At 43.9% G+C, this 14030-nt stretch overlaps 5 non-coding genes across 5 annotated transcripts; all 5 read right to left on the reverse strand.

Annotated features, from left to right (window-relative positions):
* Positions 1 to 4382: 4382 nt before the first annotated feature.
* TRNAW-CCA (transfer RNA tryptophan (anticodon CCA)) lies at positions 4383 to 4455 on the reverse strand. Its single transcript has one exon. It is a non-coding gene; the product is annotated as a tRNA-Trp (tRNA).
* Positions 4456 to 5316: 861 nt separating this feature from the next.
* Positions 5317 to 5389, reverse strand: TRNAA-CGC (transfer RNA alanine (anticodon CGC)). The gene has a single exon. It is a non-coding gene; the product is annotated as a tRNA-Ala (tRNA).
* Positions 5390 to 11144: 5755 nt separating this feature from the next.
* TRNAW-CCA (transfer RNA tryptophan (anticodon CCA)) lies at positions 11145 to 11217 on the reverse strand. The gene has a single exon. It is a non-coding gene; the product is annotated as a tRNA-Trp (tRNA).
* An 861-nt stretch (positions 11218 to 12078) lies between these two features.
* On the reverse strand, positions 12079 to 12151 carry TRNAA-CGC (transfer RNA alanine (anticodon CGC)). Its single transcript has one exon. It is a non-coding gene; the product is annotated as a tRNA-Ala (tRNA).
* Positions 12152 to 13212: 1061 nt separating this feature from the next.
* TRNAW-CCA (transfer RNA tryptophan (anticodon CCA)) lies at positions 13213 to 13285 on the reverse strand. Its single transcript has one exon. It is a non-coding gene; the product is annotated as a tRNA-Trp (tRNA).
* Between the last annotated feature and the right edge of the window lie 745 nt (positions 13286 to 14030).

Below are 14030 nucleotides of genomic sequence, written 5' to 3' on the forward strand. Positions count from 1 at the left end.
GTGTACTAGTAAAATCCTGGGAGTGTTAGCCAGCGCCACCACTCACTGACCTTGGCGGCGGACGTGGAACGTCCTCGTTGACGCAGGCGTCACGAGAAATTGATCTTTTTGGGTGAAGGCAACTGGTCAATAAACCCACATATGCTACCTGAAGGCATCAATGTTGCCGGATTCGAGACCCTCGTTATGTAAAAAACGAGAAGAAAGGGGGTTAAGCGAGTGGCCCGATATTTATTAGTCATATCATGAGAAGCCAACAATCACTGACAGCAAGGACAACACAGGGGAAATTAGTTGTGCTTAATAAATGGAATGAAGAAACGATAAATAATTAGAAATTAAAGTGGATGAAAAAACAACTTGCCGCAGGGGGGAACCGAACCAACAACCTTCGCATTTCGCGTGCAATGCTCTACCAATTGAGCTACCGCGCCGCTGTTTCCCCATCAACTTTCTTGTGGTATTTATGTGTACTAGTAAAATCCTGGGAGTGTTAGCCAGCGCCACCACTCACTGACCTTGGCGGCGGACGTGGAACGTCCTCGTTGACGCAGGCGTCACGAGAAATTGATCTTTTTGGGTGAAGGCAACTGGTCAATAAACACACATATGCTACCTGAAGGCATCAATATTGCCGGATTCGCGACCCTCGTTATGTAATAAACGAGAAGAAACGGGGTTAAGCGAGGGACCCGATATTTATTAGTCATATCATGAGAAGCCAACAAGCACTGACACCAAGCACAACATAGGGGAAATTAGTTGTGCTTATTAAATGGAATGAAGAAACGATAAATTAATAGAAATTAAAGTGGATGAAAATACAACATCAATCTTGCGGGATTCGAGACCCTCGTTATGTAATAAACGAGAAGAAACGGGGTTAAGCGAGGGGCCCGATATTTATTAGTCATATCATGAGAAGCCAACAAGCACTGACAGCAAGGACAACATAGGGGAAATTAGTTGTGCTTAATAAATGGAATGAAGAAACGATAAATTAATTGAAATTAAAGTGGATGAAAAAACAACTTGCCGCCGGTGGGAACGGAACCCACAACCTTCGCATTTCGCGTGCGATGCTCTACCAATTGAGCTACCGCGGTGCTGTTTCCCCATCAACTTTCTTGGGTATTTATGTGTACTAGTAAACTCCTGGAAGTGTTAGCCAGCGCCACCACTCACTGACCTTGGCGGCGGACGTGGAACGTCCTCCTGGACGCAGGCGTCACGAGAAATTGATCTTTTTGGGTGAAGGCAACTGGTCAATAAACACACATATGCTACCTGAAGGCATCAATGTTGCCGGATTCGAGACCCTCGTTATGTAAAAAACGAGAAGAAAGGGGGTTAAGCGAGTGGCCCGATATTTATTAGTCATATCATGAGAAGCCAACAATCACTGACAGCAAGGACAACACAGGGGAAATTAGTTGTGCTTAATAAATGGAATGAAGAAACGATAAATAATTAGAAATTAAAGTGGATGAAAAAACAACTTGCCGCAGGGGGGAACCGAACCAACAACCTTCGCATTTCGCGTGCAATGCTCTACCAATTGAGCTACCGCGCCGCTGTTTCCCCATCAACTTTCTTGTGGTATTTATGTGTACTAGTAAAATCCTGGGAGTGTTAGCCAGCGCCACCACTCACTGACCTTGGCGGCGGACGTGGAACGTCCTCGTTGACGCAGGCGTCACGAGAAATTGATCTTTTTGGGTGAAGGCAACTGGTCAATAAACACACATATGCTACCTGAAGGCATCAATATTGCCGGATTCGCGACCCTCGTTATGTAATTTATTTATTTATTTATTTGAGTACCCTAAGGGCCCATTAGGGCATTACATAGGGGGGGACGAAAAAGTTCAAGCATGAGTGAAATCTGTACAATGTAAATATATGAAGGCATTAGGAACCATAAAAAAACATCTAGCAGAAGCAAACAAAAAAAGAAAGAAAGAAAGAAAAGGGTAACGAAATTTATACAATGTTTAGTAGTGTGAAACACGCATAAGAACCTAGAATGTGATGCAAACAATCAGTACCCATCGGAACACGATGGGTACTCAAATCAAATAAACGTTTAGGTAAACAGCCGACACAGATACATAGCAGATGAAACGGAGTGAATTTTACACAATGCCAAGCACTTTAAAACGCTGTTTAAGTAAATATTCAAGAAAATGTGGGTTCTGACAGGTTGACACACTCTAAACAGGTTAGTAGTGCTGCATGAAATGATGATGATTCCGTAAGCGAGACAATGTTTGCAGGTAGCGAGTTCCATTCGGCAATAGATAAAACGAGAGGCGAATTTTGATAAGCGTTAGTCCTGGCAAATATAGGTTTTACTTTATGAACATGGTCTGTGCGGGTAGAGATGTGGGGAGCGGGAAGAATATGGGCTCGAGCGAATGCAGTGTTGCTGTGGTAAAGGCTATGGAAGAAGGTCAACCGTGATAATTTCCTGCGCATGCCAAGTGAAGGGAGATTAAGTAATTTCTTTAAGGCGGACACACTTTGATATCGCGAGTATGAAGTTAAGATGAACCGCGCAGCTTTATTTTGAACTGATTCGAGTAGGTTCGTGAGATTAGACTGATGGGGGTGCCAAATTATTGACGCATATTCTAAAGAAGGCCTGATAAGAGTACTGTATGCTCGAAGTCTGGTATCTGTGTTAGCAAGGTGTAAGTGACGTTTCAGGTAACCAAGTTTTTTGCATGCTTTTGTGGTGATGTGTTCAATGTGAGCATTCCAGCTTAAATTGGAGGTAAACAGGACACCCAAGTACTTGATTGAAGATACTGAGTCAACAGTAATACCGCGTATTGCATATTGGTCAGAGGTAGGTTGAGGTATCGAAGCAAATTTTACGTGTTTAGTTTTGGCTATGTTAATTTCCATCTGCCATGTGTCACACCAGCCAGTTAGTTTTGTTAAATCAGACTGCAACACAGAGATGTGGGCAGGGCAGCTTATTTCATTATATAAGACGCAGTCATCTGCGAAGAGACGTATGTGTGAGGTAATATTAGTTGCGATGTCATTTATGTATATTAAAAATAGCAGTGGCCCAAGGACGGATCCTTGAGGAACTCCCGAAGTGACGTGAGTGCGGTTAGAAAAGCAGTTGTCGAGACTGATTACTTGAAATCGGTTCGTTAGGAACTCCTCAATCCATCGCGTCGTGTTGTAGTTAAGCTGTAGGTTACTAACTTTCAGTTTTAGTCGATTATGAGGTACTCGGTCGAAAGCTTTAGAAAAGTCAATAAAAATGGCGTCTGTACTAATCAATCTGTGCAAAGAAATGTGAATATCTGTTACGAGTTCATAAAGTTGCGTCTGACATGAGCGATTTTGGCGAAAGCCATGTTGGTTATTGAGGAGCAGGTTATTATCGTTAAGATAGGCTATAATGTGAGAGTATAGGATGTGTTCCAGTAATTTGCAGCAGATAGATGTCAGTGATATAGGTCTGTAATTATTAGGGTCTGCTGTATTACCTGATTTAAATACCGGTATCACTAATGCTGTTTTCCAATCTTCCGGTAAGCACCCTGTATCGAGTGATTGCTGAAATATTAGAGATAACAAAACTGAAGAGTAGTGCGAGGTTAATTTTAGAAGTTTAGCGCTTATACCGTCAGGACCTGGGCTCGTTTTATGAGGAAGCCTGTCAATGGCAATGTCAATGGCCTGTCAATGTCAATGGCCTGTCAATGTATGAGGAAGCCTGTCAATAAACGAGAAGAAACGGGGTTAAGCGAGGGACCCGATATTTATTAGTCATATCATGAGAAGCCAACAAGCACTGACAGCAAGGACAACATAGGGGAAATTAGTTGTGCTTAATAAATGGAATGAAGAAACGATAAATTATTTGAAATTAAAGTGGATGAAAAAACAACTTGCCGCCGGTGGGAACGGAACCCACAACCTTCGCATTTCGCGTGCGATGCTCTACCAATTGAGCTACCGCGGTGCTGTTTCCCCATCAACTTTCTTGGGTATTTATGTGTACTAGTAAACTCCTGGAAGTGTTAGCCAGCGCCACCACTCACTGACCTTGGCGGCAGACGTGGACCATCCTCGTTGCCGCAGGCGTCACGAGAACGTGATCTTTTTGGGTGAAGGCAACTGGTCAATAAACCCACATATGCTACCTGAAGGCATCAATGTTGCCGGATTCGAGACCCTCGTTATGTAAAAAACGAGAAGAAAGGGGGTTAACCGAGGAGCACGATATTTAGTAGTGATATCATGAGAAGCCAACAAGCGCTGACAGCAAGGACAACATAGGGGAAATTAGTTGTGCTTAATAAATGGAATGAAGAAACGATAAATTATTAGAAATTAAAATTAATGAAAAAACAACTTGCCGCAGGTGGGAACCGAACCCACAACCTTCGCATTTGGCGTGCGATGCTCTACCAATTGAGCTACGGCGGTGCTGTTTCCCCATCAACTCTCTTGGGTATTTATGTGCACTGGTAAACCCTGGGAGTGTTAGCCAGCGCCACCACTCACAGACCTTGGCGGCGGACGTGGAACGTCCTCGTTGACGCACGCGTCACGAGAAAGTGATCTTTTTGGGTGAAGGAAACTGTTCAATAAACCCACATATGCTACCTGAAGGCATCAATCTTGCCGGATTCGAGACCCTCGTTATGTAATAAAAGAGAAGAAAGGGGGTTAACCGAGGGGCTCGATATTTATTAGTCATATCATGAGAAGCCAACAAGGACTGACAGCAAGGACAACATAGGGGAAATTAGTGGTGCCTAATAAATTGTATGAAGAAACGATAAATTATTAGAAATTAAAGCGGATGAAAAAACAACTTGCCGCAGGTGGGAACCGAAACCACAACCTTCGCATTTCGCGTGCAATGCTCTACCAATTGAGCTACCGCGCCGCTGTTTCCCCATCAACTTTCTTATGGTATTTATGTGTACTAGTAAAATCCTGGGAGTGTTAGCCAGCGCCACCACTCACTGACCTTGGCGGCGGACGTGGAACGTCCTCCTGGACACAGGCGTCACAAGAAAGTGATCTTTTCGGGTGAAGGCAACTGGTCAATAAACCCACATATGCTACCTGAAGGCATCAATCTTGCTGGATTCGAGACCCTCGTTATGTAATAAACGAGAAGAAAGGGGGTTAACCGAGGGGCCCGATATTTATTAGTCATATCATGAGAAACCAACAAGCACTGACAGCAAGGACAAAATTCGGGAAATTAGTTGTGCCTAATAAATAATATGAAGAAACGATAAATTATTAGCAATCAAAGCGGATGAAAAAACAACTTGCCGCAGGAGGGAACCGAACCCACAACCTTCGCATTGCGCGTGCGATGCTCTACCAATCGAGCTACCGCGGCGCTGTTTCCCCATCAAGTTTCTTTGGTATTTATGTGTACTAGTAAAATCCTGCGAGTGTTAGCCAGCGCCACCACTCACTGACCTTGGCGGCGGACGTGGAACGTCCTCGTTGCCCCAGGCGTCACGACAACGTGATCTTTTTGGGTGAAGGAAACTGGTCAATAAACCCACATATGCTACCTGAAGCATCAATTTGTCCGATTCGAGACCCTCGTTATGTAATAAATGAGAAGAAAGGGGGTTAACCGAGGGGCCCGATATTTATTAGTCATAATATGAGAAGCCAACAAGCACTGACACCAAGCACAACATAGGGGAAATTAGTTGTGCTTATTAAATGGAATGAAGAAACGATAAGTTAATAGAAATTAAAGTGGATGAAAAAACAACATCAATATTGCCGGATTCGCGACCCTCGTTATGTAATAAACGAGAAGAAACGGGGTTAAGCGAGGGACCCGATATTTATTAGTCATATCATGAGAAGCCAACAAGCACTGACAGCAAGGACAACATAGGGGAAATTAGTTGTGCTTAATAAATGGAATGAAGAAACGATAAATTATTTGAAATTAAAGTGGATGAAAAAACAACATCAATCTTGCGGGATTCGAGACCCTCGTTATGTAATAAACGAGAAGAAACGGGGTTAAGCGAGGGGCCCGATATTTATTAGTCATATCATGAGAAGCCAACAAGCACTGACAGCAAGGACAACATAGGGGAAATTAGTTGTGCTTAATAAATGGAATGAAGAAACGATAAATTAATTGAAATTAAAGTGGATGAAAAAACAACTTGCCGCCGGTGGGAACGGAACCCACAACCTTCGCATTTCGCGTGCGATGCTCTACCAATTGAGCTACCGCGGTGCTGTTTCCCCATCAACTTTCTTGGGTATTTATGTGTACTAGTAAACTCCTGGAAGTGTTAGCCAGCGCCACCACTCACTGACCTTGGCGGCGGACGTGGAACGTCCTCCTGGACGCAGGCGTCACGAGAAATTGATCTTTTTGGGTGAAGGCAACTGGTCAATAAACACACATATGCTACCTGAAGGCATCAATGTTGCCGGATTCGAGACCCTCGTTATGTAAAAAACGAGAAGAAAGGGGGTTAAGCGAGTGGCCCGATATTTATTAGTCATATCATGAGAAGCCAACAATCACTGACAGCAAGGACAACACAGGGGAAATTAGTTGTGCTTAATAAATGGAATGAAGAAACGATAAATAATTAGAAATTAAAGTGGATGAAAAAACAACTTGCCGCAGGGGGGAACCGAACCAACAACCTTCGCATTTCGCGTGCAATGCTCTACCAATTGAGCTACCGCGCCGCTGTTTCCCCATCAACTTTCTTGTGGTATTTATGTGTACTAGTAAAATCCTGGGAGTGTTAGCCAGCGCCACCACTCACTGACCTTGGCGGCGGACGTGGAACGTCCTCGTTGACGCAGGCGTCACGAGAAATTGATCTTTTTGGGTGAAGGCAACTGGTCAATAAACCCACATATGCTACCTGAAGGCATCAATGTTGCCGGATTCGAGACCCTCGTTATGTAAAAAACGAGAAGAAAGGGGGTTAAGCGAGTGGCCCGATATTTATTAGTCATATCATGAGAAGCCAACAATCACTGACAGCAAGGACAACACAGGGGAAATTAGTTGTGCTTAATAAATGGAATGAAGAAACGATAAATAATTAGAAATTAAAGTGGATGAAAAAACAACTTGCCGCAGGGGGGAACCGAACCAACAACCTTCGCATTTCGCGTGCAATGCTCTACCAATTGAGCTACCGCGCCGCTGTTTCCCCATCAACTTTCTTGTGGTATTTATGTGTACTAGTAAAATCCTGGGAGTGTTAGCCAGCGCCACCACTCACTGACCTTGGCGGCGGACGTGGAACGTCCTCGTTGACGCAGGCGTCACGAGAAATTGATCTTTTTGGGTGAAGGCAACTGGTCAATAAACACACATATGCTACCTGAAGGCATCAATATTGCCGGATTCGCGACCCTCGTTATGTAATAAACGAGAAGAAACGGGGTTAAGCGAGGGACCCGATATTTATTAGTCATATCATGAGAAGCCAACAAGCACTGACACCAAGCACAACATAGGGGAAATTAGTTGTGCTTATTAAATGGAATGAAGAAACGATAAATTAATAGAAATTAAAGTGGATGAAAATACAACATCAATCTTGCGGGATTCGAGACCCTCGTTATGTAATAAACGAGAAGAAACGGGGTTAAGCGAGGGGCCCGATATTTATTAGTCATATCATGAGAAGCCAACAAGCACTGACAGCAAGGACAACATAGGGGAAATTAGTTGTGCTTAATAAATGGAATGAAGAAACGATAAATTAATTGAAATTAAAGTGGATGAAAAAACAACTTGCCGCCGGTGGGAACGGAACCCACAACCTTCGCATTTCGCGTGCGATGCTCTACCAATTGAGCTACCGCGGTGCTGTTTCCCCATCAACTTTCTTGGGTATTTATGTATACTAGTAAACTCCTGGAAGTGTTAGCCAGCGCCACCACTCACTGACCTTGGCGGCGGACGTGGAACGTCCTCCTGGACGCAGGCGTCACGAGAAATTGATCTTTTTGGGTGAAGGCAACTGGTCAATAAACACACATATGCTACCTGAAGGCATCAATGTTGCCGGATTCGAGACCCTCGTTATGTAAAAAACGAGAAGAAAGGGGGTTAAGCGAGTGGCCCGATATTTATTAGTCATATCATGAGAAGCCAACAATCACTGACAGCAAGGACAACACAGGGGAAATTAGTTGTGCTTAATAAATGGAATGAAGAAACGATAAATAATTAGAAATTAAAGTGGATGAAAAAACAACTTGCCGCAGGGGGGAACCGAACCAACAACCTTCGCATTTCGCGTGCAATGCTCTACCAATTGAGCTACCGCGCCGCTGTTTCCCCATCAACTTTCTTGTGGTATTTATGTGTACTAGTAAAATCCTGGGAGTGTTAGCCAGCGCCACCACTCACTGACCTTGGCGGCGGACGTGGAACGTCCTCGTTGACGCAGGCGTCACGAGAAATTGATCTTTTTGGGTGAAGGCAACTGGTCAATAAACACACATATGCTACCTGAAGGCATCAATATTGCCGGATTCGCGACCCTCGTTATGTAATTTATTTATTTATTTATTTGAGTACCCTAAGGGCCCATTTGGGCATTACATAGGGGGGGACGAAAAAGTTCAAGCATGAGTGAAATCTGTACAATGTAAATATATGAAGGCATTAGGAACCATAAAAAACATCTAGCAGAAGCAAACAAAAAAAGAAAGAAAGAAAGAAAAGGGTAACGAAATTTATACAATGTTTAGTAGTGTGAAACACGCATAAGAACCTAGAATGTGATGCAAACAATCAGTACCCATCGGAACACGATGGGTACTCAAATCAAATAAACGTTTAGGTAAACAGCCGACACAGATACATAGCAGATGAAACGGAGTGAATTTTACACAATGCCAAGCACTTTAAAACGCTGTTTAAGTAAATATTCAAGAAAATGTGGGTTCTGACAGGTTGACACACTCTAAACAGGTTAGTAGTGCTGCATGAAATGATGATGATTCCGTAAGCGAGACAATGTTTGCAGGTAGCGAGTTCCATTCGGCAATAGATAAAACGAGAGGCGAATTTTGATAAGCGTTAGTCCTGGCAAATATAGGTTTTACTTTATGAACATGGTCTGTGCGGGTAGAGATGTGGGGAGCGGGAAGAATATGGGCTCGAGCGAATGCAGTGTTGCTGTGGTAAAGGCTATGGAAGAAGGTCAACCGTGATAATTTCCTGCGCATGCCAAGTGAAGGGAGATTAAGTAATTTCTTTAAGGCGGACACACTTTGATATCGCGAGTATGAAGTTAAGATGAACCGCGCAGCTTTATTTTGAACTGATTCGAGTAGGTTCGTGAGATTAGACTGATGGGGGTGCCAAATTATTGACGCATATTCTAAAGAAGGCCTGATAAGAGTACTGTATGCTCGAAGTCTGGTATCTGTGTTAGCAAGGTGTAAGTGACGTTTCAGGTAACCAAGTTTTTTGCATGCTTTTGTGGTGATGTGTTCAATGTGAGCATTCCAGCTTAAATTGGAGGTAAACAGGACACCCAAGTACTTGATTGAAGATACTGAGTCAACAGTAATACCGCGTATTGCATATTGGTCAGAGGTAGGTTGAGGTATCGAAGCAAATTTTACGTGTTTAGTTTTGGCTATGTTAATTTCCATCTGCCATGTGTCACACCAGCCAGTTAGTTTTGTTAAATCAGACTGCAACACAGAGATGTGGGCAGGGCAGCTTATTTCATTATATAAGACGCAGTCATCTGCGAAGAGACGTATGTGTGAGGTAATATTAGTTGCGATGTCATTTATGTATATTAAAAATAGCAGTGGCCCAAGGACGGATCCTTGAGGAACTCCCGAAGTGACGTGAGTGCGGTTAGAAAAGCAGTTGTCGAGACTGATTACTTGAAATCGGTTCGTTAGGAACTCCTCAATCCATCGCGTCGTGTTGTAGTTAAGCTGTAGGTTACTAACTTTCAGTTTTAGTCGATTATGAGGTACTCGGTCGAAAGCTTTAGAAAAGTCAATAAAAATGGCGTCTGTACTAATCAATCTGTGCAAAGAAATGTGAATATCTGTTACGAGTTCATAAAGTTGCGTCTGACATGAGCGATTTTGGCGAAAGCCATGTTGGTTATTGAGGAGCAGGTTATTATCGTTAAGATAGGCTATAATGTGAGAGTATAGGATGTGTTCCAGTAATTTGCAGCAGATAGATGTCAGTGATATAGGTCTGTAATTATTAGGGTCTGCTGTATTACCTGACTTAAATACCGGTATCACTAATGCTGTTTTCCAATCTTCCGGTAAGCACCCTGTATCGAGTGATTGCTGAAATATTAGAGATAACAAAACTGAAGAGTAGTGCGAGGTTAATTTTAGAAGTTTAGCGCTTATACCGTCAGGACCTGGGCTCGTTTTATGAGGAAGCCTGTCAATGGCAATGTCAATGGCCTGTCAATGTCAATGGCCTGTCAATGTATGAGGAAGCCTGTCAATAAACGAGAAGAAACGGGGTTAAGCGAGGGACCCGATATTTATTAGTCATATCATGAGAAGCCAACAAGCACTGACAGCAAGGACAACATAGGGGAAATTAGTTGTGCTTAATAAATGGAATGAAGAAACGATAAATTATTTGAAATTAAAGTGGATGAAAAAACAACTTGCCGCCGGTGGGAACGGAACCCACAACCTTCGCATTTCGCGTGCGATGCTCTACCAATTGAGCTACCGCGGTGCTGTTTCCCCATCAACTTTCTTGGGTATTTATGTGTACTAGTAAACTCCTGGAAGTGTTAGCCAGCGCCACCACTCACTGACCTTGGCGGCAGACGTGGACCATCCTCGTTGCCGCAGGCGTCACGAGAACGTGATCTTTTTGGGTAAAGGCAACTGGTCAATAAACCCACATATGCTACCTGAAGGCATCAATGTTGCCGGATTCGAGACCCTCGTTATGTAAAAAACGAGAAGAAAGGGGGTTAACCGAGGAGCACGATATTTAGTAGTGATATCATGAGAAGCCAACAAGCGCTGACAGCAAGGACAACATAGGGGAAATTAGTTGTGCTTAATAAATGGAATGAAGAAACGATAAATTATTAGAAATTAAAGTTAATGAAAAAACAACTTGCCGCAGGTGGGAACCGAACCCACAACCTTCGCATTTGGCGTGCGATGCTCTACCAATTGAGCTACGGCGGTGCTGTTTCCCCATCAACTCTCTTGGGTATTTATGTGCACTGGTAAACCCTGGGAGTGTTAGCCAGCGCCACCACTCACAGACCTTGGCGGCGGACGTGGAACGTCCTCGTTGACGCACGCGTCACGAGAAAGTGATCTTTTTGGGTGAAGGAAACTGTTCAATAAACCCACATATGCTACCTGAAGGCATCAATCTTGCCGGATTCGAGACCCTCGTTATGTAATAAAAGAGAAGAAAGGGGGTTAACCGAGGGGCTCGATATTTATTAGTCATATCATGAGAAGCCAACAAGGACTGACAGCAAGGACAACATAGGGGAAATTAGTGGTGCCTAATAAATTGTATGAAGAAACGATAAATTATTAGAAATTAAAGCGGATGAAAAAACAACTTGCCGCAGGTGGGAACCGAAACCACAACCTTCGCATTTCGCGTGCAATGCTCTACCAATTGAGCTACCGCGCCGCTGTTTCCCCATCAACTTTCTTATGGTATTTATGTGTACTAGTAAAATCCTGGGAGTGTTAGCCAGCGCCACCACTCACTGACCTTGGCGGCGGACGTGGAACGTCCTCCTGGACACAGGCGTCACAAGAAAGTGATCTTTTCGGGTGAAGGCAACTGGTCAATAAACCCACATATGCTACCTGAAGGCATCAATCTTGCTGGATTCGAGACCCTCGTTATGTAATAAACGAGAAGAAAGGGGGTTAACCGAGGGGCCCGATATTTATTAGTCATATCATGAGAAACCAACAAGCACTGACAGCAAGGACAAAATTCGGGAAATTAGTTGTGCCTAATAAATAATATGAAGAAACGATAAATTATTAGCAATCAAAGCGGATGAAAAAACAACTTGCCGCAGGAGGGAACCGAACCCACAACCTTCGCATTGCGCGTGCGATGCTCTACCAATCGAGCTACCGCGGCGCTGTTTCCCCATCAAGTTTCTTTGGTATTTATGTGTACTAGTAAAATCCTGCGAGTGTTAGCCAGCGCCACCACTCACTGACCTTGGCGGCGGACGTGGAACGTCCTCGTTGCCCCAGGCGTCACGACAACGTGATCTTTTTGGGTGAAGGAAACTGGTCAATAAACCCACATATGCTACCTGAAGCATCAATTTGCCCGATTCGAGACCCTCGTTATGTAATAAATGAGAAGAAAGGGGGTTAACCGAGGGGCCCGATATTTATTAGTCATAATATGAGAAGCCAACAAGCACTGACACCAAGCACAACATAGGGGAAATTAGTTGTGCTTATTAAATGGAATGAAGAAACGATAAGTTAATAGAAATTAAAGTGGATGAAAAAACAACATCAATCTTGCCGGATTCGAGACCCTCGTTATGTAAAAAACGAGAAGAAAGGGGGTTAACCGAGGAGCACGATATTTAGTAGTCATATCATGATAAGCCACCAAGCGCTGACAGCAAGGACAACATAGGGGAAATTAGTTGCGCTTAATAAATGGAATGAAGAAACGATAAATTTATAGAAATTAAAGTGGATGAAAAAACAACTTGCCGCAGGTGGGAACCGAATCCACAACCTTCGCATTTCGCGTGCGATCCTCCACCAATTGAGCTACCGCGGCGCTGTTTCCCATCAACTTTCTTGGGTATTTATGTGTACTAGTAAACCCTGGGAGTGTTAGCCAGCGCCACCACTCACAGACTTTGGCGGCGGACGTGTGACGTCCTCGTTGAAGCAGGCGTCACGAGAAAGTGATCTTTTTCGGTGAAGGCAACTGGTCAATAAACCCACATATGCTACCTGAAGGCATCAATGTTGCCGGATTCGAGACCCTCGTTATGTAATAAACGAGAAGAAAGGGGGTTAACCGAGGGGCGCGATATTTAGTAGTCATATCATGAGAAGCCAACAAGCACTCACAGCAAGGACAACATAGGGGAAATTAGTTGTGCTTAATAAATGGAATGAAGAAACGATAAATAAATAGAAATTAAAGTGGATGAAAAAACAACTTGCCGCAGGTGGGAACCGAACCCACAACCTTCGCATTTGGCGTGCGATGCTCTACCAATTGAGCTACGGCGGCGCTGTTTCCCCATCAACTGTCTTGGGTATTTATGTGCACTGGTAAACCCTGGGAGTGTTAGCCAGCGCCACCACTCACAGACCTTGGCGGCGGACGTGGAACGTCCTCGTTGACGCACGCGTCACGAGAAAGTGATCTTTTTGGGTGAAGGAAACTGGTCAATAAACCCACATATGCTACCTGAAGGCATCAATCTTGCCGGATTCGAGACCCTCGTTATGTAATAAAAGAGAAGAAAGACGGTTAACCAAGGGGCTCGATATTTATTAGTCATATCATGAGAAGCCAACAAGGACTGACAGCAAGGACAACATAGGGGAAATTAGTTGTGCCTAATAAATTGTATGAACAAACGATAAATTATTAGAAATTAAAGCGGATGAAAAAACAACTTGCCGCAGGTGGGAACCGAAACCACAACCTTCGCATTTCGCGTGCAATGCTCTACCAATTGAGCTACCGCGCCGCTGTTTCCCCATCGACTTTCTTATGGTATTTATGTGTACTAGTAAAATCCTGGGAGTGTTAGCCAGCGCCACCACTCACTGACCTTGGCGGCGGACGTGGAGCGTCCTCCTGGACGCAGGCGTCAAAAGAAAGTGATCTTTTCGGGTGAAGGCAACTGGTCAATAAACCCACATATGCTACCTGAAGGCATCAATCTTGCTGGATTCGATACCCTCGTTATGTAATAAACGAGAAGAAAGGGGGTTAACCGAGGGGCCCGATATTTATTAGTCATATC

Source organism: Dermacentor variabilis, chromosome 9 (assembly GCF_050947875.1).
Source record: "Dermacentor variabilis isolate Ectoservices chromosome 9, ASM5094787v1, whole genome shotgun sequence".
Lineage (NCBI taxonomy): Eukaryota > Metazoa > Arthropoda > Arachnida > Ixodida > Ixodidae > Dermacentor > Dermacentor variabilis.